Genomic DNA, 25,153 nt, shown 5'->3' with positions numbered 1-25,153 from the left:
TCTTTCAAATAAGACGAGATGTAATCGTGCGGCAGTCCCCGAATACCACTTGACCACAGCTGGTGCAACAGTGTTGTATAATGCACACAATCAAAAGCTTTGGAGAGATCCAGGAATATGCTCAGCACCTGCTCTCGCCTCTATAGGCCCTCGAAAACATTGTAAATGAGATTTGTTACGGCATCGAGTGTTGACTTATTTTTCCTGAAGCCAAATTGCTCGGGACATAGAACCTGGTAACGATCAAGAAATTCTTCAAATTGTTTGAGAGAAGCTTTTTGCGACAGTTTGGCTGAAAACTGGGAGGATAGAAATTGGATGATATTTGCTTGAAATACAAGGATCGCCCTTTTTGAAAGTTTGAGTGACTGGCAAATGCATCTTCAATGCCGACGGGAATACGCCTTGAGCAAATGAGAGATTGATCAGTCAGTGTCAGTAATTGAGGTCAAGAGGTATTTGAAGCACACCTTGAACAACCAACATACATGCAATTTATGTCACTGGATTTTTCGGCCTCAGATCCCGCACGATACGATCCACCTCCAGCTTACTCACAGGGAAAAGAACCATAGACGAGACCGGTGTCGTCAATGGATATCGCAAGGGCTGTCCAAAAATGAGTTGTCTGTTTCGGGACAGTTGACAAACGGATCATAAATTATTTCATTTGTAGTTTTAAGTGTCGTAGTTGAGAATTTGGAAAAAACTTTGTTGTTTTGTCCGGTGTTTTATAATGTTCCAAGCGCTTTTTGAAAAATTGTCTGATTGTCTCAGTTTGGTTTTGACATCTAGTACTTTAGCCTTCCTTATTTATTTTCGATAATTTTGCTTGAAGTTTAGAAAAAAAAAATATTTGAATTGTTCATTTTTGATGTTGAGTGCAGAGAAGTGTTGTTGAATTAATAAAACAGCAAGACATTTCTCTATTAACATTCCTATAATTTACTATAGAATGTGATATTAAACAATGTTTATAAGGGGACTGTCACGCCTGCCAATGTGTAAAAGCAACATGTTATCTGTTGTGAATAGCAGGTAGTATCACGGTCAGAGCAGGCTGTAGATAGCAGCGAAATATCTATAATCATATTCATTATCTTATCCCAAAAGTAATAATAATAATAATATAGTTTATTGTGAAAAGAAAATATAAACATTGTATTACAGCCGTCCTTAATGTAACCTAATTATTATTCTCGCTGACAATGATCCACTTAAACATACATGAGCTCATTCAAACCTCTCTTACAGTTTACAGGTTTAGCAATACGATTTTGTGAATTTTTGTGTTCTTGATTGTATAAATTTTGTAATTAGTGATTAGCTGATATAGTTCATAAATAAGTCCTTAGGACCAGTATTCCAAAAGTCAAAGACACCTCATTGGGGGTTTTTATCTCAGTTCAAAGTATAAAAAAATCTATTCCATTTCGTAAAATCTTACTTTCATTTCTACGTAACAGAACGTCCTTACAATCCCCTACTTATTTCATTTAAAAAGTTATAACTTGAAATAGAATAACATTTACCATGGATAAAATTACTCTGTGGAAGATGAAATGGAAACACCTCGTGGTAAAGTTGTGTTAAAGCTTAGGAGAGCACGAAAGAGAGGACGAAGATTTTTGGATAAAGCAAGATACGCAAGTTATTGATTGACATTAACTATTAACGGTTTATATATATATATATGTATATCAGTTAAGAAACGTGTCTTGTTTCCTTTTATATATATATATATATATATATATATATATATATATATATATATATATATATATATATGTAGTATGTGCTCGAACAATACTTCTTTTATCACCTGTCCACCATTTTGTTATATACTAGATGACTAGACAAGTAATTAGAAGGGCTACTCATAATTCATACAGCTAGAATGAATGAACCAATTTTATTACAATATTACATGTACCGTGCGGAGACGTAATTTGGGAAACCATAAAATTTTTCTAACGCTCCATTTATAAATAAACGTTTGGATGTATTTGAAACATTACATCTGGCATGCCTAAAAATAACCTTACACTTCTAAGTTCGCTTGTTTCCTGTCCATTAGTATAGCTGTAAAACCCATCTAACAGTGTAAAAATAAAACATGCTTGAATGATATACAGATAGGCTAACACTGACAAAAATGTATTGACGTAATAGATGCTTTGCATATCTATGTAAATTACAAGTTATGGCAGCTGTATTAAGAATATGTAATAGTTATAAAATAAATTCTGGTTATACATCCAAATAATTACCTAATGCTAGATGGCAGGCAAGAAAGTCCGAGTTTTTTTACAACACACTAGCAAAGTTAAGAAGAATAGAACAATTTGCCTTGATCGTAGTTCGAAAAAGTAATATATTGAAAGTATTGACCTTGATAGAGGTGTGCCAGATTAAAATAACACACGAGTATTTAAAGTGTTTTATATCTCGATCAAAAACTATATTTAGAAACTTGCAGTTTACTATATTCATATTAGTAAGGAAATAAATATGTGGCAGTAAAAGTAAAACACTTCCAGAGGATAGAAGGGAAAAGCCACCAAAAGAACTTTCGTGGAAATAAAATATGCTGGCAGCCTTCTTGGTTATAGCACCATAAGAATAATTGTAAACCTCAAACACGTTCGGGACAAGTCACAGAATCATGGAAGATGTATCATTTTACAGATATGGTCGATACACATCAAAATTCTTTTTAGTTTTCAAAAATATTTTCATTGGTTATTGATGATTTTGATTGGAAAAATCTTTAACATGTTTATATTTCATCGTTGAATACCAAAAGAAGCAAACATTTTATAAAAAAATTAGGTTTTAAAAAGCTATAACAAAAACTAAGGATTAATATTGTGTTTATGGCGGAAAACTCAAGGTCGCTTCTCTACAGCCGGCTCTTAGTGACCGGATTAACTGCGTTTCAACTCCAATGATATCTTTGGACTTGGAGGATATTTGTAGTAAAATGGCAGGAAAGGGAAATTTTCGGTAAACTCAAGAATACGTCAAGTGGTACTAAGCAGTAGTCTGTGTTTGCTCTCTCTCCGCTACGTGGTTAGTTACTTATTACACTCACAGTTCCCTGTAGTCTATTCAACTTAGACCAAGACCTAAGTCTTTTATTAGTAACAAAATTAGTACACAATGAAAACAGTTTTAAGGAGAAGCCTGTATTCTTCTTATACTGTCAAGAGTTGTACCTCATCAATGTCAATTTAGCGGATCTCCATGAGTCCCCGTCTTTTCGCTTATGGTCTGAATTCTTTTAGGGGATGAACGTATTTAATTTACACTACGTTCATAAACGATGGCAGTGATCAGAAAATCAGTTCTCTGAATTTCTTGGAAGCAAGTTTTACTTTTGCCTTAGACATTTCTGGGGCGTTCGGCTTACTTTACCATTGCTACAATTATGGCCGAGTTAACCTTAGTAAATGGCAAATTGCAGTGATTTTGTAAAGAGTAATCAGGTAGTTACTTGTAAATCTTCCACGATTACTGTATGGTTTCCACCTGAAGAGTGATGTCAATTCAACGCGGAACTTTTAGTGGTGCAATCGGGTTTTCATTAGAATAATTATTTTCGAAATTTTAAGAACTGTTTGGTCATTTAAGCAATTTTTTATGACGACAGGTAAAGGTCTTATTGTTTCACTAGGTATTTAAAGTAGTTTATAGGGGCATTTTACCACGAGGCCCGCAGAAAAGCTGTTGGAAATGAGTATATACTTTTACAGTATGTACAGTATGTAACAGATGACACTACGCTATTACACGTTTAATTTGTGGAAATAGTTTACTATGCCAATATTCTATAAAAAACATGCCATTTTAGAAAATTATATTTATTTTTAAATTAAGGTAATGCACCATAATCATACATTATTTTTAAACTGCAATTCTCTGAGGCTCTAATTTAATTTAACACTCTAAAAATTAGTTCTTGTGTTTTCAGGCTACCTAATTTAAATGTTTACAATTCTTCTATGGGATATTTAAAATAAAATACAAGAACATACAGATTCCAGAGTTTTAATTTATCGTAACAAAAGAAGTTGGATGGATAACGAACAGGAAGACAGAATTTGATCCATGGTGTAATGTTACGAGTGGAGAGTGCCTTAAACAATGGATCTGCAATGCGCGTGCAGCACTGAAATTACTGACCAACAGGCGCTAGTAGTATTACTATATCAAAGCCTTGATTATGAATCATTCTGAAGTATGATCTCTCAGAAAGACTCATAATCAAGGATCAAAGTCAGCGACTCTTGAACATTAATAATAGCATGATATTATAAACTGATAATGGATTATATTTTACTAAAGTGAAATTGGAATAGAAGTTACTCGTAAAATAAGCTGCTTTGATTACTTGTTTTATACTTAACAATACATTAATTAAATCGTAATCCGTAATAAACCGCTAATCGTGACAATTGTGTTTCATATTTAAAACTGTAAAGTATGGAATACACCTATTTATAAATTAAATATAAATTGATTATAAATACAAATTATTGTTATTTAGTAACGGTATATAAATCAATTGCTTTTGTCAGCAGTCTATTCATTATTTCATAGCCGCGTTTCATTTAGTATGCTTTTATTATAAATCCACATTACGAATATATAAATACTTTACTTCACTTCATTGAAATGTAAAAACGTTTCATAAATTTAAAATATATTCAACCAGTATTTATGCTGTAAAAGTCGTTTACACTGTTTTTGCGACACGTATGTTTTGGATAACACAATTCCAAAACCTACCATCTAATTTGGTTATCAAAATGACACATGCAATATCTTTATTTAATTTTTGTTAAACAATTAAAATGTATCAAACACAATTTGTTTGGCAATAATGCTATTAAGAAGAGGACAATATCAAATTGATGCTTTGTTAGTATATGTCAAACGTGTGGGATCCACAAAAAATATATTCCAAATGTGAATTTAAGGTCTAAAATGCTAACTATTTAGTATACCTCTTACGATTTCATATAAGAAAAGGAAAGTCATGACGTGTTCGTTGGTTATCGAGGGAAATAGAACCGACGTTATGGCTTATCAAAATGTACGGATTGTCTCCGAAACGGTGTATCATATCTGCGCCGACAGTCAGAACATGTATCAGGGTAGTTTAAGGCGACCCAAACTAAAAGACAAACAAATCTAATGGCCACTTTCTATTGCTGTTTTTATAATAAAACGAGAGTGACGCACATGTATTTTTCAACCAGAAATGCTCGGTAATAAAATGTTTGTTTTATATGCTCAAAGCAACTATAATCACTGAAGGCTTTGAACTATGGGTCAAGGCTTTTCGTTTAGAGGCCTGTTTTGAAAGGCAAATAAATGTCTGGTCGCTTCCCCGCTTCTAGTAAACGAGAAGAGAATTTTACTCTACCTTTGAAAATATATTAGCTTTGCCATTTAGAATATACATGAATGGTTTAGTAAAAATATGACTATTTATTTCGGTCCCGTAGCACTGCAATTCCTTATCATCTAATTGCTATTACTATTGTACTATACAGATAAGAATTCACCAGACTAAATAGTTTAAACAATGATTGAAAAGTTGGCAACCTTGTACTAGTAATATGGTTGGTAGATATCTCTCATCTGGCATGGCGTTATTACCTTAAGGTGAATATTTCTTACACACTTGAAATATTTCGCTATCACTGTGATGGCCAACAACTTGAAGTCGATAACACTCTGGTTTATAATCAAAACAAAACTCCATTATTTAGTGAATTTGTCATAAATGTATGTAGTATGCAAATAATTCAGTTATACGTATTTAATGCAATGTTAAAATGTTTATGTTTATCAATTATATATATATATATATATATATATATATATATATATATATATATATATATATATATACATACATATATATATATATATATATATATATATATATATATATACATATATATATATATATAATATTTTAAATAGATTATTTATTAACAGTATTATTCTTTATATAAATATATTAACAATGGTTTATAACATATACAAACAGTTCTTACCCCTGCATTATCTATAAAGCAGAACATCTGTGGTCTACTTGGGCCGAAAATCGGCCAGCTAGTCTAAATACAACAGAAGCAAGCACGGTTGGATAGATCTCGGCTTCATCTGAAGAATAGGTTTTAACCCTTCTTCCTCCTGTCCTCAATAAACAGAAAGGAACTGAAAGTGCGGTGGGGAATTATTTGTTCGCAAAATGAAAGTTGTCAAATTGTGTGAAGAGAATGACGTGAAATGTTTGTGCTTACCATCGTATTCCTCTCTCTTGACTCATCCTCTCGATGTAGTCTTCTTCAGACATCTAAAGTCGAAGTGGAGAGCAGGCTTGACGAATTGTAGACAATCGGAAGCTGATAAAAGAACACCAATTCAACGTGCTACACAGAAATATGTTACATGACTTCGCCCTTACGTACAAAACAATTTATAAGTCTGTCTTAAGAAGCTAGCATTTTTTCACAAGTGTAGATCCAATTTTATCTCGATTGCCAAAGCTAGACAAACCAGTGATCTTGTTGGAGAGTCTTTATTTCTTGCACAAGGCCTTGATCTTGAAAATAGAAAGTTGACTTAGTAAAACATAAAGGCAAAAAGGAAAAAAATAAATGTGGCACCAGGTAAAGCAGAATCACTGTTAGTGACATTCAGTCTGCAGAAGAACAAGATCCCACATCTAAGAGGAAGAAAGTAAAAAGAGTGAAGTCAGCTCTTAAAGAAAACTGATACCTAACGAAACCACAAAGAACAAAATTAACTAATGGTTTCACAATTCTATCTCTGAAAATGATACCGATTATAGCCTTCAAAATTCAAATGGAATAATTTCTTTTAGAAAGTGAAACGTCTGATATCTATATATGCATACTACAGAGCATCACCAGGGTCTTTAAAAACTCTTGTCACCAGATCTATTCACTCTGAATCTTTACACAGAAGCCTTGCATTCTGAACTTCGATATTATTAAACAATTTATTTGATAATTCGTGTACAATTTTTCAAATTTGAAAGAAAAACAAAATTTTTATGGTAGACATTTGATTTGTTTCTACGTGGTGATTATTGTTACGCACTCCTCAGTAAAAGGGTGGCGCAGGGGGTAGCAAGGGATGCTGAATATATAAATGTTTTCTTTTCACTTGCTCATTTATTTAGATGTACGATGCCCTCTCTTGTTAGTTCCCTAACCTAAACATAACTTTAAAAACTTTCAAAAACATGAATATAAAGTCATTCTCGGCTGACCGGCATCCCTATCCAATCCAGGGCCGTTGGTGTCCCGCCGTGCCACCTCCTGGGTGTCGTCGTCGTCACCTCCGTCTCATCCCGTTGCCGCTCTCGGTCCGTTTGCTCTGTTGTCCACTGTCTACGCAGTCCACTCTTCAATTCATACCATCGCTTCTTGGAGGGATAATTCCTTCAAATGTTGAGACGAAGGGAGTTTTCTGGGGGGGGGGAGTTTTTTGTGTGACCCCCCTACGTCCCACTCCTCCCACCAAGAGAAAGAAAGGAAATCACTAAGGGAAATTTTTTCTTAAGAAATGTATACCGTCGATGAACAAGGGACACACTATAGTAATCCCGACACTTGTGATATTCAGAAATAGTTCACATAGTCCCTGCTCTCTGGTTCAAATTGAAAATTGATATTCAATAGCACGTATCAGTCTAAGATGTGACAATAGTTCACCATGACATCTTCAAATCACAGAGTCCCTATGAGTGTCACTAGAGTCTTTTGATAGGGAGGTCAGCACGTTGTAATGGTCAAGACATAAGCGCCTCCATGGTCTTCAGCGTACGGTTGTTTCTCGTTCTGGACAAGTGATGTCATCATCTTCTCCTTTGGGGGATGGACCTCAGGGCGCTAGAAGGACAGCCGATATCGGGTTCCCTAATCCCTAAGTTTACACATTTAATGGGCCTATGAAAACAATGAACAAGCATTTCTTTTCATGAAATTATAATTACACGAATATATCATCAATGTAGTTAGTGTGGGTTTGAGAGCCTATCTATAACCTGCACACATAGTAATTACTTTTTGAGAGGGACTTCGTACAAAATGAAGATTATTCTATACTTATAATTACATCAATGTAGTTAGTGTGGGTTTGAGAGCCTATCGATAACCTGCACACATAGTAATTACTATTAGTAAATTTTAACACACACTTTTGAATGTAATTCAAGAAAATAGTATAGTAACATTTGCTTTTAAAACTCAGATCACATATTGGCAATAAAATAATTTAAATCTTTGACAGGAATGACAATTGAATACGTAAAGTCCAATATGGAATTGTCAATTACATTTTCATTTAAGAATGGTTTGAAGTAACTATAGTGGGTACTGTCAAGTTACTTCACACGGGGTATAGCGACGCCGCGGCCGCGTGTGTTGGAATTCGCTGAGCATCAGCAGTCTACAGTTCGAGGACTTTAGCTGTGCACGTGACCTGGAGTGTGTGGTGATGGGCGGGAGGGGTGGCGGGGTAGCATTATGCGCTGCGTCCCGAAAACATTTCCTTTGACTCATGGTTAAAACCCTCCTTTCAGGAATCGTATTGGCCCAAATAACTCATCGCACTCGCCACAATCAGTCTGTTTTGTGACAGTGCTGAGTGTAGCTTGTGCTTCGCTTTTACCGATAATGTCTGTTGAGTTAAAGTCAAAAGCCTATTCATAGTCAGGCTCGCGAAATTGTGAGTAATGTTTATACATTTCTGAAGGAAGAGGCAGACCATCAAACTGTTAAAATTCCGTTGTCAAAGGCTCGCCAAAGAACTGCAGCAGCAACTGGAGTGTCAGAGCGAGTTGTGACTAAAATAAACAGTTAACTTAACAAGTTGAAGGTTAGTAACATGTGTGAGGCATGTTTTACTACACCAAACAAAAACCGTCAACAACGTAGAATAGCTGACAATTTCCATGTTGAAGAACATCGAATACCGACTGCAAAACTTTTGAGGGAGGCGCTAAGGCACAAAATATATTTCCAGGGTCGTGAGAAAGTTTTAGGTGGGTATTAAAGGACCTGGAATTTACTTGGAGAAGGACGGCAAACAATAGGAAATTATTAATAGAAAAGCCAGAAATCCGAGAGAAGAGGATAACATACTTGAGAGCGTTGAAAAATTACAGGGAGCAAGGACGCCCCAAAACTTATTCAGACGAATCTTATATACTATCGTCTCACGTATCTAACCAAACTTGGTCAAATGGCTCAAATGAAGGGTTACACGTGCCGATTTCCAAGGGCGAGAGACTAATAATTATCCATGCGGATGGAGAGAAAGGGTTCTTGCCCAATGCTTTTACATGTTGGAAAGCAAGCAACCATAGTGGAGACTACCATGACAATGTGAATGGGGACATTTTTATGAAGTGGATAAAGGAAAGAGTGTTACCGAATTTAGAACCATATTCGGTACTGGTAGTCGATAACGCGCCCTACCATAACATACAAATTGATAAAGCTCCTACTTCAAACAGTAGGAAGCAAGATATGAAGTTGTGGCTTTCAAAAAACGGAATACCATTCTGTGACGATATCCTTTATCCTGAACTCTACAAACTTGTGCAGCTATATAAACCAAGGCATTTCCGTTACGCCTTGGACGAAACTGTTCAACTACACGGTCATGACATCTTACCACTTCCGCCCTACCACCCATACCTCAATCACATTGAGTTAATTTGGGCCGAAGTCAACATCATGTGGTTATGAGAAATACATCTTTCACTATGTATCAAGCTAAAGCTCTATGCGAAGACAAGATATCAAGTTTGGGCGCAGAAGAGTGGTCAGTAAAGTGCAAGCACCTAGAGAAAATCGAAAGGGACTATGCAGCCGCAGAACCCCAGATTGACAAAATTATAGAATCCCTTATTATATCAGTTGGTTCGGATACAGACAGCAGTGACAGTGACCCAGAAGAGGAGGACAACTTGAGTGGAATTGAAGAACTCCAATGAAAAAACAATCATTGTAACATTTGTTATTAGAAAATTATATTCTAGCATTTAAATTAATTAAATATTATTGAAGTGATTGTAAATTAAATAATAAGAGAATACCAAATAATAACAATAATAGGACTTATCCTTGATTTTCAGTTGTTATATTGTTGTTTAACGTGTTTTTGAAAATAACGTATGTGTGAATAATAATCGGCAAATCGAAATCGTGAGTTTAAAGTCGTTAAGAGATTCTTGCGCCTTCATCTCAGCGGCTAGCACGTAAACGCAACCCGCTACACAGATAGCGTTCGTTTTTTGAAAGGGTAGTATTAGGGCTGCACGAGCACAGCTAAATTCCTCCAACTGTACATCCGGCCTGTTCCACGCTCAGCGCAGCGCTCGCTGCTGCGCGCTACAGCTACAGCTACTGCTGTAGAGTATCGCAACTTTATGTCTATAGTTTATTCTCTCAAAGACCTTTTCCGGCCTCGATAGTTTACGTACCCACTAGTTCCTTATTTCAACTTAATCTATTTCTACAATCATTATAATATACAAAACAATAAAACGTATTGCATTACAAAACATTTTCAATTATGGATCAACTATAAACGATAATTTTTTCTACAATATTAACGACTATTACACATGGAAAAATTCATTCAATTATTTTCACATAGTTTTATCAATCGGAATAATCCATTAATCCATACATATTTTCACTGTTATTCGTTAATTATTGGATCTATACTCAAATGTAATAATTAGAATGTATTTTAAATAAGCGCTTATGTCTAATCGCATAATGACACATTATACCACATTTAAATTGCCACACAAATACACATATGAGAACACCTATCTACTTTTATTTATAAACAACACATATTACCAGTGGCATAATCTTTACTAATACAAAATATTGATAGTCTCCGTAGATTGCTTCACAGATATATATGTATCTTATTCATATGCTTCTAATAACATTTTCATATGACACTACCACATACATACTACCAATATTTCCCTTCCTACATACTCATGCATTATAATAATTCCTCAATTAATTATGTTTAATTAACCATACACTCATCTACTCGGTTGGTGGCCACCATTCATGCACCATTCACGCAGCAATCATACGGTGGCACCTTGGTGACCTGACCGTGACCCCACACCAGAGGCTGTTTCACACCGCCCCGGGTCTCGCTCTATCTCCTGTCCTGTAACGCTCGCCTCACATAATGTATACGTATACGAATCATCCTATATTGAAGTACCAACAACAATCTTCACATGATACAATCGTGATGATGATACAGTATTATGTAAGATATTCGATCGTTTAAATAATTATTTATAATGGTACCATATTATTTATATAATTTTGTACAAAAATAGCCTATGTCTAAAATATTGAACCCTCAAAATCTACATAATATTATATAAATGAAACCCCTCTTTTTTAACTAACAAATAAATAACTACATAACTTTTTATAGCATGAATTCCAATTTATTTCTGCTCTAATTGATCATGTTGGTTACTTATCGATTGTCTTTTTCATTTCCCACCACCCTAAGTTAATTATCAATGCTCGCTCATCTATCTCGGCAAGCGGCATACGACTGGGCAAGCCATCGTTGTCCTGAGTCTCTCGATGTCCCGACCTCCACAGTGCTCCGCTTATTTCTTAATCGGCAACACATCTCGCTGCATGAAATAAAAACAAGAATTAAAAACCATAAAATATATATCTTCCATACACTGTTACAAATATCTCAATTGTTTCTTGTCTAACAAAATTTAAATTATAAACACCTTCCAAATGGGGATATCTCACAACAACAACTGTTATTAATGAAAATATACGGAATGAATTATAGTATGTACACACAAACACACACACACACACACAAACACACACACACACAAACACACACACACACACAAACACACACACACACACACACACACACACACACACACACACACACACACACATACAGAGTGAGTTTTATGTCCCGGCACACCTGGATATAATTTAAACGACCCGAGATATCTATGTGAAACCTTGACCCTACCTATTATAACATATTTTTTTTAATTTTTCAAGTTGTTGAAAACGTTCCCCCCCCTTTTCTAAAGGGGGGTAAAGGGGGGCAACTAAAAGTTTCAAATACAAACCCCTATCATGTGACCCCTCATTTTAAAGGGAATAAAAAAAGAAATCCAATAATGCAAACTAGAGGTCTCTACGTTTATTTTAACAGATGCTATGATAAATTTACAATTGAGTAAAGGGGGGCTACTAAAAATTTTCAAATAAAAACCCCTATCATGTCTGAAGTTTTTACACACGACTAGCACACTGTCAAACATCCGAAGGTGAACAGTTTGAACACCTGCTACATTAAAACTGGTAACTGTTTTTAGAATTTGCTTTAGTGTTCACTCATGTTACGATAAACAGGACGAGACAGTTACTGATTTTATTACTGTAAATTTGTCATAAAATCAGTAAAAATAAACGTAGAGACCTCTAGTTTGGATTATTGAATTTATTTTTTTATTCCCTTTAAAATGAGGGGTCACATGATAGGGGTTTGTATTAGAAAATGTTTAATTGCCCCCCCTTTACCCCCCTTTAGAAAAGGGGGGGGAAAATTTTCAACAACTTTAAAAATTAAAAAAAATATGTTATAATAGGTAGGGTCAAGGTTTCACATAGATATCTCGGGCCGTTTAAATTATATCCAGGTGTGCCGGGACATAAAAACTCACTCTGTATATATATATATATATATATATATATATATATATATATATATATATATATATATATATTGTTTTATCTCTGAAAACAAGTAAAATTATCAGCTGTCTCACTCAAACTTTTATTCAGCCAATCGACTCGTTCTCCAATCTCCTAATTAACCACGGAAGTCCAAGAAAATGACATGCACTCTAGATCATTCAACACACTGTTACAAAAACCTCCCTTGGGGCGACTTAATTTTATATATATATATATATATATAATTGGTCAAATCCATTTGTTACGCTCTGACACCATCAGCGGTAGTCTGTTATCTCGGTGCGTCCCAGCGTACGTCATATTCCAGTGAGGCACTACAGTTGGCCAGCTCTCGTCCAGGGTAGCAAAGATACTTGAGGAGTTCATATTCCTAGATGGAACATTCAATTTGGGCCAGAGAGCAGGGACTATGTGAACTATTTTTGAAACATATTTTCTTATAATTTTTATTTTTTATAATTCTTATAATATTTTCAAAAATAATGTACAATCACAAGCCACTTTAATTTGGAGCGCACCTGGACGGCCATTTTCCGGAATGTCTATAGTCCCGGAACTGACCTGAAAAATGCGTAATTATAATCATATCTGTTCTCCTATTCTGGTTACTACCGGCGCTTTACTTGGAACGCACGAAAAGGCACATACACTACTGAGTTCCTGTATAGTCGCTCCTTTAAACATAGCTCGAGGGCATAATGAACCCGAGACAGCATTTCCGCCGTACCTAGGAATAAAACATATAGCATTGTTATAAGGTTGACAGTCATGAGTCGTAGAACCCTTTATCGCAAATAAGAGCTTATTATTTGCTGCCAGATAGGTTACTTCATGATGAATACTACAAGTCGAATTTTCCCTGCAAACGGTACAGAAATTACTTCAAAAAGTTTCCATCGTGCCCCCAGCTTCCTAATTGGCACCTTTATACTAACGACTATTGTTGAATTTGAAGTTATACAACCAGCTATTTCTTATTTTAAATGTTTGGTTACTTCTTCTGAAGTAATCACCAACTCGTAGTCATCCTGTCTAACTGAGGCCGCTAATTTTATAAGATCACCTTTGAATTTTAACAAAGAAATTATTGAGTTTGGGATCTTTCGTTCCCTGCATTGACTTAGAATCTCCAATCTGGTAACTAGTTGTAACACCTGCAACTGCCGCACTGACTGGAGTGCGTTGAGCTGTAACAGACTGTAAGTTTTATAATTATTCTTCTGATCAGCGACATACACCTTGGTCCTAAACTGCTCAAACATCTTCGTTATGTTAACTCCCACATCTATTACTTGAGAAAACGTGTGACTGACCTCCTAGCTGTAAGAACTCATACTAAATGTTAAATTATTAATTTCTGAATACGCCTCTTGTAAATAATTGTGTAGCTGCTGTTCGAAAAAATTCATATTCTCCTGGTTAACATATAAAGGTCTTAACTGCTTTCCAGTTATAACTCCACAGCCCCAATGAGCAAAATAACCTATAAAACGAAGACTGTGGTTATGCTGTTTTATCTCTGAAAACAAGTTAAAATTATCAGCTGTCTCACTCAAACTTTTATTCAGCCAATCGACTCGTTCTCCAATCTCCTAATTAACCACGGAAGTCCAAGAAAATAACATACACTCTAGATCATTCAACACACTGTTACAAAAACCTTCTCCCTTGGGGCGACTTAAATCAACCATATCTACTCCCAGCCAAGCTTTCTTGTAAACGAGCGGGATGGACGCTTCATACACCTCCGCCGAATCCTCCAATGAACACCCGTCACAACCGATATAGGAGTTCGGTTCTCCTGGCTTGTAGCTTCAAATAAAACATTGCTGATAACCAAAATAACCATACAAATAAACAGAATTACCTCCTGTAATGTATCCGAGATGTATACCGTCGCGTGGCACAAGCTAAGCTACGTTTACTGTTTCACAAAAATGTTCACTTTACAATAATATTCAATAAATTTATACAATATGAACACATCAAAGTATAAAACAAAAAAGGAACAACGTATATGCTAAAACTACGAATCATAATGAGCTAAAACTTCAGTCAATTTAACTGCCCGAACGTACCACATTAACTGTCCAGCACACTAGAATTCATATTGGACCTTGCCCTGCCTACCTGGAATTTATCGTTACTCAGGGCAATAACCACATTCTCATTTCATTAGCAGATTCACTTATTAACCTAACGTAGTTATATTTTCTAATACGTAAGTCTACACTGATTACAGACACTAATTTACTATATCTTACTAACATCACATTATTGACAAATATTGTTCATTGCTCGTCTTTAACTATACACATATCTTTACAATAGTTACATCCATAAAGATAAATCATGTTTTATATCAAATTCCTCAGATGAAATCTGTTTAGTCGACTAATGTGTACCGTGTCGAAGTAACACTGTTTCCCTTTCTTTATCTCTATTTTATAGTTTACTTCGGAGAGTTTAGAAGTCACTCTATACGGTCGTGCCACCTGTGTAGTAACTTGGTCGTCCTCCCCTTCTTGCGAGTTGCCGTCCACACCATAACCTGATCACCGGGTTCATTCTCAACGAAGCGGTGTTTCTGATCGTACTGATCCTTTGTTACTTTTGATTTATATCAACTAATGTTATTACATTCCTACGGCACTTATAAACTCTTTGAAGGACCTTCTTAGCTTTTACGTCGTTACTTGCGTTTTTGCGTAAGGTTGCATCCACAGGCAGCTGAGCTTCCATGCCAAAAAGAATATAGTAAAGGCTATGTTTGAGGGCCTCCTGACCACTTGTATTATAGCTGAAACATGTGAGGCTTACGTAGAGATCCCAGTCTCATTCATTAGATCATGTGTAATAGAATAACATCTGAGCAAGTGTGCCGTTAAAGTGTTCTACTATACTGTTGCACTTTGGATGGTATGCTCTCGTAAAAAGAGGGGAAATTCCAAGCCCATTCAGAACTTCACACACTAAGTTTGACCTAAAATTCTCTCCTCTGTCCGTAAGGATCTCTTTCAGACATCCAAACCTACAAATTATTCTAGTAATCAAAAATTTAGCTGTTTCTTCTTTAGCAGTTGCGGAAGGAGTTGCTTTCGCTTCTGCCCACTTTGTCGCAAAGTCCATAGCTACTATAATGTATTTATTTCCCGTATCCTTCTTAGTCCTATTGGGATGGCCTGCAACATTCCGGCTGGGGCTAAGTTCGATGGTTTACGAGTCTGTCAAAGAAGACACGTTTTCACATATCTCTCTGTGTCTTTTAACATGTTAGACCAATAAAACCTGCACTTCAATTTATGGAATGTCTTGGTGAGACCTAAATGTTCTCCTGCCCAAAAACTGTCATGGTATTCGTACAATATCTCACTCCTTATACTCTTAGGCACCACGAGTAGCTTTTTATCTCCTACATGAGCCACGTTTCTCCTATACAGTACTCCACCTTCAAGCACGAAACTCCGCTCCAATCTTCTTTCTGATTCTTTAATTCTTCGGCACTCGTCATCTCCATCCTGTATTTTCGGTAAATCTACACTTTTCAGGACCAACATAGAGATTTCATCAGTCATTTCCTCATATTCAGCCTCAAAGACTTCACAGATGTTCCATAACAATGTGTCAGGGACTACATATAGACGGCCTTGCTTATATCTAATTTCATAGTAAAATTCCCTGAGCTTCAGGGGCCATCTTGCCAATCTTCCTGATAAATCTCGGTTCATGTTCAACCAGCATAAAAATGATGACCCACTGACTGAAACGTTGAGAGAGAGAGAGAGAGAGAGAGAGAGAGAGAGAGAGAGAGAGAGAGAGAGAGAGAGAGAGAGAGAGAGAGAGAGAGAAGAGAGAGAGAGAGAGAGAGAGAGAGACTTTATACTTTGATACTTTCTTTATTTCTATTCTTTATTCTTTCCACTCTTACACCGGGACAGGCTCAAATTTGTACAATTACATTGTTTTTTTTACTGAGTTGTGCCACACAATTTCATAATAACACACATGAAACATTGACTATTATTTAAATCATAATAATCTCAAGTAACTTTATCTAAACTTTAAATTTAATTTTTAATTATAATATATTACTTGACTAAAATCATTTCACTTTCTAATTTTTGTCGATTTAGAAAACACTAGCTACAATTATTTTACACGGAAAAAGTTTACACAATTTATATGAATCTATTTCATTTATTTACTAAAACTTAAATGCGCACTGTCACGTTTACCGTAGTCTGCTAAGACAGGTCGCGTTTTGCAGTCTGCAGATGCTGATACCACAACAGTTCCTCTGAGGGGTTTTAAGGTTGGGCCAATCATTACCCATCGTTACAATCTCTACATTACATCATATAATGTGACCAAAGTTCTAGATCCGTCTAGAAGCTTCTGGAGAACTACTCTTTAACGATCGGCAAACAATGAGTGGTAAGCCTCTTGTACTAGTGATTCATGATAATGGGTAGATCAATACAATTTGTTAAGTAACGCTTCAGCTCTCACGCTTCTCTTTCACTTTTAATGTAGGTATAACTCTAAAATCAAATATTAATATACTAAATAATACTAAATTATAATAACCAAATATTACTACTATACAACAATAATTAGGAATGTATAACATTTGATCTTTCCCATTAAAATTAAGTTACTCTATACAGACATTACTAGATACAATTAAATTCTAGTGTGATATAAAAATGAACAGAACCTAAATTTTAGCATTTAATACAGTATCAATATCTTTGGATAAACTATTGGAGCCTACGCTATTACGAATCTAGAAATCTGTGACATTTCTTAAATGCAACTCTTACATTATTACAATAAACATTTGGATTCCTAATAATTTTGGTATAATACCAAACATTATTATTCTTGTTTTAGTATCAATCAAAATACATAAAATACAAATCTATTTAATTTTAACCAAAGCCCTTAAAATGTACTACACATGAGGAATATATTTATCGTTATCAGAATAAAGCTTCAGTGTATAGAACATTCAGTATTTTCGTTTTCTTAGTATCATACGTAATATAAAACTCGTTTAATATATGCAGTTACAAGTTACATTTGTGCTGGACACATGTTTAGTTTACAGTACACGTACAAAGTTTTGCAGCTGGACTGTACATAACAAGAGCGCAAAAGCAACAATGGTCAGCAGTAAACATCCTGCCTCGTGCCTCGCCTAGCTCCCCTCGGTTCTTCGTGGAGCTACTGCGCGTCATGTCTTTCTTGGCAACTTCACAATGACGAGCAGTTACCCATGTACTAAGCGAATAATATAGTGAATGTTTGTTATTTTTCTTTATTATTATTATTTGCTCCCTTCATGCAAATACCGACTATTGATTTATTTAACAAGTCAATAATATATCCAACAATAAATCAGTATTTGATATAACACAAAGTACAATATTTTACACCCTAGCACTAACACACACACATTTATACTGATCCTGAGTGGCCACTTGATTTAGATTCCCTCTACTTTTCTATCTTACTCATTATGACCTGAATTTTTCTTTTCAAGTCCTAAAATACAAAAGCTATTTTAATAAAACCTTGATTATACTAAAATGTATATTATATTTAACTTTTCATTTCTTACTACTTGAGTAACATTATTCGTGTATCGGTAACTCAGTGAACTCGTGAAGCGGCTGCTGCGGGGACTTCAGCGAAACGCCCAAGGGCTCATCACAGCTACTCTTGCCCCTTATTCTCTTTCCGAGCCGCCTCTGCATCCGGCTGTCGTCGTGAGTCCAACAACCTCATCGCCCGGGAAACCTCATATGCTCCCCCACGAGACGTACGCAGAGGCTTTGAAGAGCTCACCAGCACTGCCTTCTGCCAATGCCCCCATTCGAGTCCATCTTTTTTAGGGACCCGGCATTCAAGCGACGGGCTGGTGTGACCGCTGCTGTTGAAAAAATATGAAATAATAATGATATGAAATAATGATATTTATTCCGCAAGTACATACAAATTAGAAATACATTTTCGTCTCGGAATTTCACTAACCATCATTATCCAGTATCGGTGGTTAGGCAACAAAAATTAAAAACTAATTATTCAGTCTACCTCAAGTTGACACATAATATCTTCGGGCTTGTGCACATAGATAAATATAATAAATAATGTAAATAAATGTTGTATAATAAATAATGTAAATAAAGTTCTATAATAAATAATGTAAATAAATGTTCTATAATAAATAATGTAAATAAATATTCTATAATAAATAATGTAAATATATGTTGTATAATGAATAAATAAATAAATTAAATATAGTTAACAACACATATAGAAATATCAACAAATTTAAATAACAATAACAAAACTTAACAAATTATATAACAAATCTTTAACCAGTTAACAATTTTTTATAATAAATAATGTAAACTGTAACTCTCTATAATAAATAATGTAAATAAATGTTCTATAATAAATAAATATATTAATTAAATATAGTTAACAACAAATATCAACAAAACTAAATAACAAAAACAAAACTTAACAAAATATATAGCAAATCTTTAACCAGTTATCAATTTTTTCTAATTTTTTTTAAGAGTTTAAAGAAAAGAAACCAAAATAAAAGAGTTCTAACTTAATACTTTTTCCAACTGCATAATTTCCTCATCCAGCAAAAGCCAGCTTTTTAGGGTTTTTTAAAAATATGTTTAAAGATTTAATTCTTTTCATTTTTTCGGGAATTAGATTAAAGATTTGTGGTCCAATAAATACAAAAGATCTAAGTAAAATACTTTTTTAGACCTTTGGCTTTCTGAGTAAGTTGGATGATTTACTTCTTGTGTTATATTTATGGTGTACCTGTTCAGTTTGGTTGTTTCCACTTCTCGTATAAAATATTTGCAATACTTTAAACATATAAAGGTGCTGGACAGGCAATATCTGAAGCTGTACAAACAGTAGAAAAGAAGATTCTAGCTTTTTCTTACATAAAATTATTCTAATAAAATGGTTTTGTAAGGTACTCACTTTTTTTACTAGATTTTTAAAAGTACCTCCCCAACAATGTATACCGTATTGGAGTCTTTAATTTATTAATGCGTAGTAAAGACATCTAAGTAAATCTATGTCACACATATTTCTTAAATAGTAAAATTTTCTTATACTACTTCTTAACACTTTAATTAACTCTTCAATATGCTCTTTCCAAGATAACTTGTAATCAACTATAACTCCAAGATATTTAAAATAGTTTACTTTTTCAACTACTTCACAATTGCATTCTATATTTAGAGCACATTTCATAGAATGAAATCTTATTTCTCTTTCAAAATTAAGTTCTGTGGAGCCAAAATTCATGTATTTTGTTTTAGATACATTAACACTCATTTTATTGTCAATGCACCATTGTCTCACAGTTATTAAAGTGTTATTTACATTATTCCACAAGGTTTGTGTATTATTACTAGAAAAAAAGAAAGCTATATCATCAGCAAAAGCTGTTACTGCACCATCATATTGTTTTTCCAAAAGATCATTTATAAATATTAAGAACATTATTGCAGACAACACCGATCCCTGAGGAACCCCTTTTTTATTGTTTCAGGTTTACTAATTTTGTCCATTACTTTCACAACTTGTGTTCTATCCATTAAAAACTGTGTGAACCATTGCAAAGCCAACCCTCTTATTCCAATCGTTTCCATTTTCAACAATAATAATTTGTGATCGACAAGATCGAACGCTTTACGAAAATCTATAAAACCTGCTGAACTTTTTTTATTATTATTAACACTACTATATATTTTTTTAAGAAATGAGGACAATGCATCCTCAGTGCTTTTTCCTTTCATAAAGCCAAACTGCTTATTACTGAAGAAACTAAAACTATTTAAGTATTGCACAAGTCTGCATTTCATAATTTTTTCCATAATTTTTGAGAAAATAGATAGAAGACTAATCGGCCTGAGATTATCAAATTTTATTTCTTTAGTTTTTTTTAACAGTGGCACAACAACACTTTGTTTTAGTATTTTTGGAAAACAGCCAGTAACAAAACTGGTATTTATTATGTGTTCTAATATTGGACAAAGGGTTTTTGCACAATGTTTTAGCAAAGAGACAGAGATATTGTTAAAGCCGCAAGACTTTTTATTTTTTAAACCATTTATTATTTTTAAAATTCCTCCTGATCAGTTGCATGTATAAAGAATGCCCGCTGTTGGGATGGAATGTTTAAATGCATATTATCTAATCGGCTTCTTGGCAGAAAATATAGACAAATTCTGAATTTTACATACAAAATACAATACTACTGCTTCTACAGAATTCTCAATTTGCAACAACACATTGGATGAAATTGAACAGACTTGACCAGTCACTGAAATTACTTTATTTTGAAGGTGACTTTAACATTAACACGATGGACAAAAGGAATCCATTTACCAAATACAATTTGTTGAAGTCTTTAGGTCTTGAGCTGCTTGTCAGAACTCCAACCCGAGTAACGGCAAATACTCAATCAGCTATAAACAATATCGTTTTCAACATTCCATACGTCACAGTGTCCGTGCTAACGCAGTAATCTCGGATCAGTATGGCCAGGAGACTATAATTAGTAGGAACCATTCCGAAAGGGAGCCCAAAATCTCAAAAACAATAAGAGACATAAGGACTGGAAACATTGCTCTTCTCAACACTTCCCTTTCTAAAGAAACATGGAATTTTCTAAAAACAACGCAGTCAGTTGAACAGCAGTTTTGAAAATTTAATGAGATCCAGAATTTTCATCTTAATATGTGCTGTCCTTACAAATACTATCAAAGTTTGTACGAAAAAACACATTAATTGGATAACTAAGGGTATGTTGGTTTCCAGAGAAAAACTGAATTTTTTCAGAAATAAATAAAAAAAAACTTAAAAAGACGAAATAAAAAAGGTTTTAAATACATATAAAAAACGTGTAAAAATTGAACAAGCAGCAAAAGCATTATATGTCTCAAAATCAATTCTTTTTTCAAAAATAACTTCAAAAACAGTTTGGGACACCATCAAAAATAAAAATACACAGTGTGATCATATCAAACTTAAAACTGGAGATAAACTTGGGTGTGATGCTGGGGAATAACTGGGGTGATAAATAACAATCTCACGGTATTTTAATATTAAAAAAGCCCCAGGTATCACAGCGTATAGTTCCCAAAGATTCCAGAGAGTGTGTGTTTATGTATCTCTGATCGTTTACCACGCTTACATCTGACCTGCTGTCTGGAGTACACAATAATTAGTTAAATCTTTAATTGTGGCTCCTTCAAACAATGTGTTATGCCATTGGGAGTTAGCGCGCACATAGCAGAGCTCCCGCAGCGCTGCCGCTGATGCTCGCGATAGCTTATCACGCCCCGCCATGTATGTGGTCTCGTGCTGCATCACACATGTGGTGTCATGGTAAGCAATGGTAAGCACATGGGACCGTTATCATCTCGTAAACTTCCACTCTGTTTGGAGTCTTACTATGGGAACTTTAACCCGTGAAAGGTCCCCTTGTTTAGATGCACCTAAAAGACATAGTTAGTGTGATGAAAACTTGTTTATTAAATGATAAATTCTTCTGATATTTTACAAGTACTTTACTTTACAAGTAAATGAAATATTAACAGAGACATTTCGTTGGTCTATTTCTCGTCTTCTACTGTACAATCATGAACTGAGTTCCGAGACCTTGTGGTAACACATGTAAACGTCCTAGCTTACGACGTATTTCAAATCCATATTCCTTAAGTTTAAGCGCCCACCTTTTTTATCTTCCTTAATCATCTATGTTTGTATCTAACCAAGATAGAACGTGGTGATCGACAACAATGTGAACTAACTACATCAAAGAAACTGTCAAAAATATAGTAGTGCAATACTGCAATACATTAATTTTCTGTAGTTGTGTACTTTTTCTCGACAACAATGCAATGAATAATCGATATCTACTTGTATGAGAGTCGCCCTCACTCCCAGATCACTTGCATCTGTGTGAAGCTCCACAGGTAAGGTTGGATTGAAATGTCTCAAAATTGGGGAAGACGTCAGTTAATCTTTCAGAGTCTGGAAGGCGTCCTCCTGCTCTTGGTTCCACTGAAATCGATTATCCTTCCTCGTAGGTTGTGTGAGGGGTCTAGCTATTTCTGAATAGTTTGGCACAAACTTTCTGTAGCAATAGCACAGTCCTAAGAATTACCTAAAGCTCGCAATCTTATGGAAGGGTCAAAACTTTGCAGAGTTGTTATCTTTGTTAGATCTGAGCCTATACTACGCTCATTTAATACATGTCCAAGAAGCATGCCCCATATTAACCCAAAGAAAATTTAGACGGATTAAGCGTCATAGATGCAGCTCTCAATCTTTCTAACACTATTCTCAATCGGCTTAGCATTTTATGGAAATCAACCGCCATCTAAATATAAAATACAACTTCCCTACTTTAAGCCAACTACCACTCCATCTATGCAACGCTGAATACTGCTGGGCTGGCCTTCAGTCCATATAGAGTGACTTCGAACTCTCACAAACCGTCACACGCGATGAAGGCTGTTCCATACTTGTCTCATTCTCACATCGGGATCTGCCAGTACACCGTATTCATATCTAGTGTACAGAACCATTGGCAACCGTTCAAGTAAGTTAAATGTTTCTATAAGAACCAAGCGGTGTCTGTCAGATACAACTAAGATCATTTAGGCGCTAGTAATTCAGATATAATCGCTGGTATTTTTTAAGTACTAAAACCACATAACCACTGTAACAAGGTCGTATTACTCCTCTTTTTAACCCATTGGCTTATACATATTTTTACTATCAGCTCAACTGGAGTTATCCTATTAAAAATGCTAAAAACGTAAGAGTTTTGTTATATGTTTCTACAAACTTTATTTTTCTAGTTATTTGGTTATATTTTATACCTTTTTGGATTAACATGAAATGGGCTTTAATAATAAATAGATAGTGATTTATTTGGCCATAATTTAAAAATAATAACGCTGTACAAACTAACAAAGTTTTGGAATTTTTTAAATTAAAAAATTTTACTCAAATAATATAAAATATAATACCCCATTGTTGCTTTTATTTTATTTGAAATGTATTTCTTTACCTAGCAATACTAGAATATGTATATATATATATATATATATATATATATATATATATATATATATATATATATATATATATATGCATAGTTTGTCAGAATAAATGTTTTTTCTATATACAGAAAATTCCAAGAATATTGATTTTTTTTCTCTTGTAGTAGGAATATTAGTGTTTTCCTACACTAATATTCTTATAGTAACTTATTATTCATTTATTAAATTTCAATTAATTGTAGCATTGCAGTTTTTCTTATGTGTTACAACAATATTAGTCTAATTTATACTTACATTTCATCACTTTTTTGTGATTCATGATGAATGCCCAGCCATGTCCATAACCTCTATAAACAACTACCACTTGAATACTGAATATTTACGATCGGCACGGCGTCATATTTGTTTACGTACCCTAAGGAGAAGCCAATCAGCTGTGCGAAGCAATGACGTCAGATGTTATATATTATCTGATTGGCCAGGCATTGCAATAAGTAAGGTTGTATAAAGCAATAATATTACGAATCGCATTCTACCTAAGAACAATGAAAAATATTACAACCTAAAAAGTTAGACCGAAATTGACGTGATATATCAGTATAATATGTTTACTTTAACAGCTTAAATTATTTTTCCACATACGTTTCAGACCTTTCTCGTTGATTTTATCAAATATTTAACAACATTTGGTTGAAAAAGGAGTTTAAAAAAATTAGTTAGATGGCGCTGTACTTGTCACGGAACGGTTCCGTGATATAAATTTTGAGCACAGACTAGCTGTCACGGAACCGTTCCGTGATACAAGGCCAATGGATACATGGCCTCCACTTGATTCCTGTAGGGAGGTTGATATACGTGTTGTCATATTTTAACTCAATAACATGCTCGCATACGTTGGTTCTTCCTATCTCTATCTTGTCTCAGGCGAACCGGTCCTTGACTCATCTATTTGGGTCTTCATTGTTTCGCTTAATTTTTCGATCACGCCCGATTATACTGACGCACATAACTTCACCATATTGTTCTGGTGATTTATTACTTCATTAGATCTTTCCTCTCTCACTTCTTGGTATTCAAATATTTCTGTCAATATTTTTCCTTCTTCTTTAAGTTTAAAATCTTCTGAAAACTTACATTCCACTATTACATTCTCCGGAATTAGGGTTTCTTTCAGACTATAGG

This window comes from Homalodisca vitripennis, chromosome X, assembly GCF_021130785.1.
Source record: "Homalodisca vitripennis isolate AUS2020 chromosome X, UT_GWSS_2.1, whole genome shotgun sequence".
In the NCBI taxonomy this organism is placed as follows: Eukaryota; Metazoa; Arthropoda; class Insecta; order Hemiptera; family Cicadellidae; genus Homalodisca; species Homalodisca vitripennis.
The sequence above is the reverse complement of the archived record's forward strand: the minus strand, read 5'-3'. Positions refer to the sequence as shown.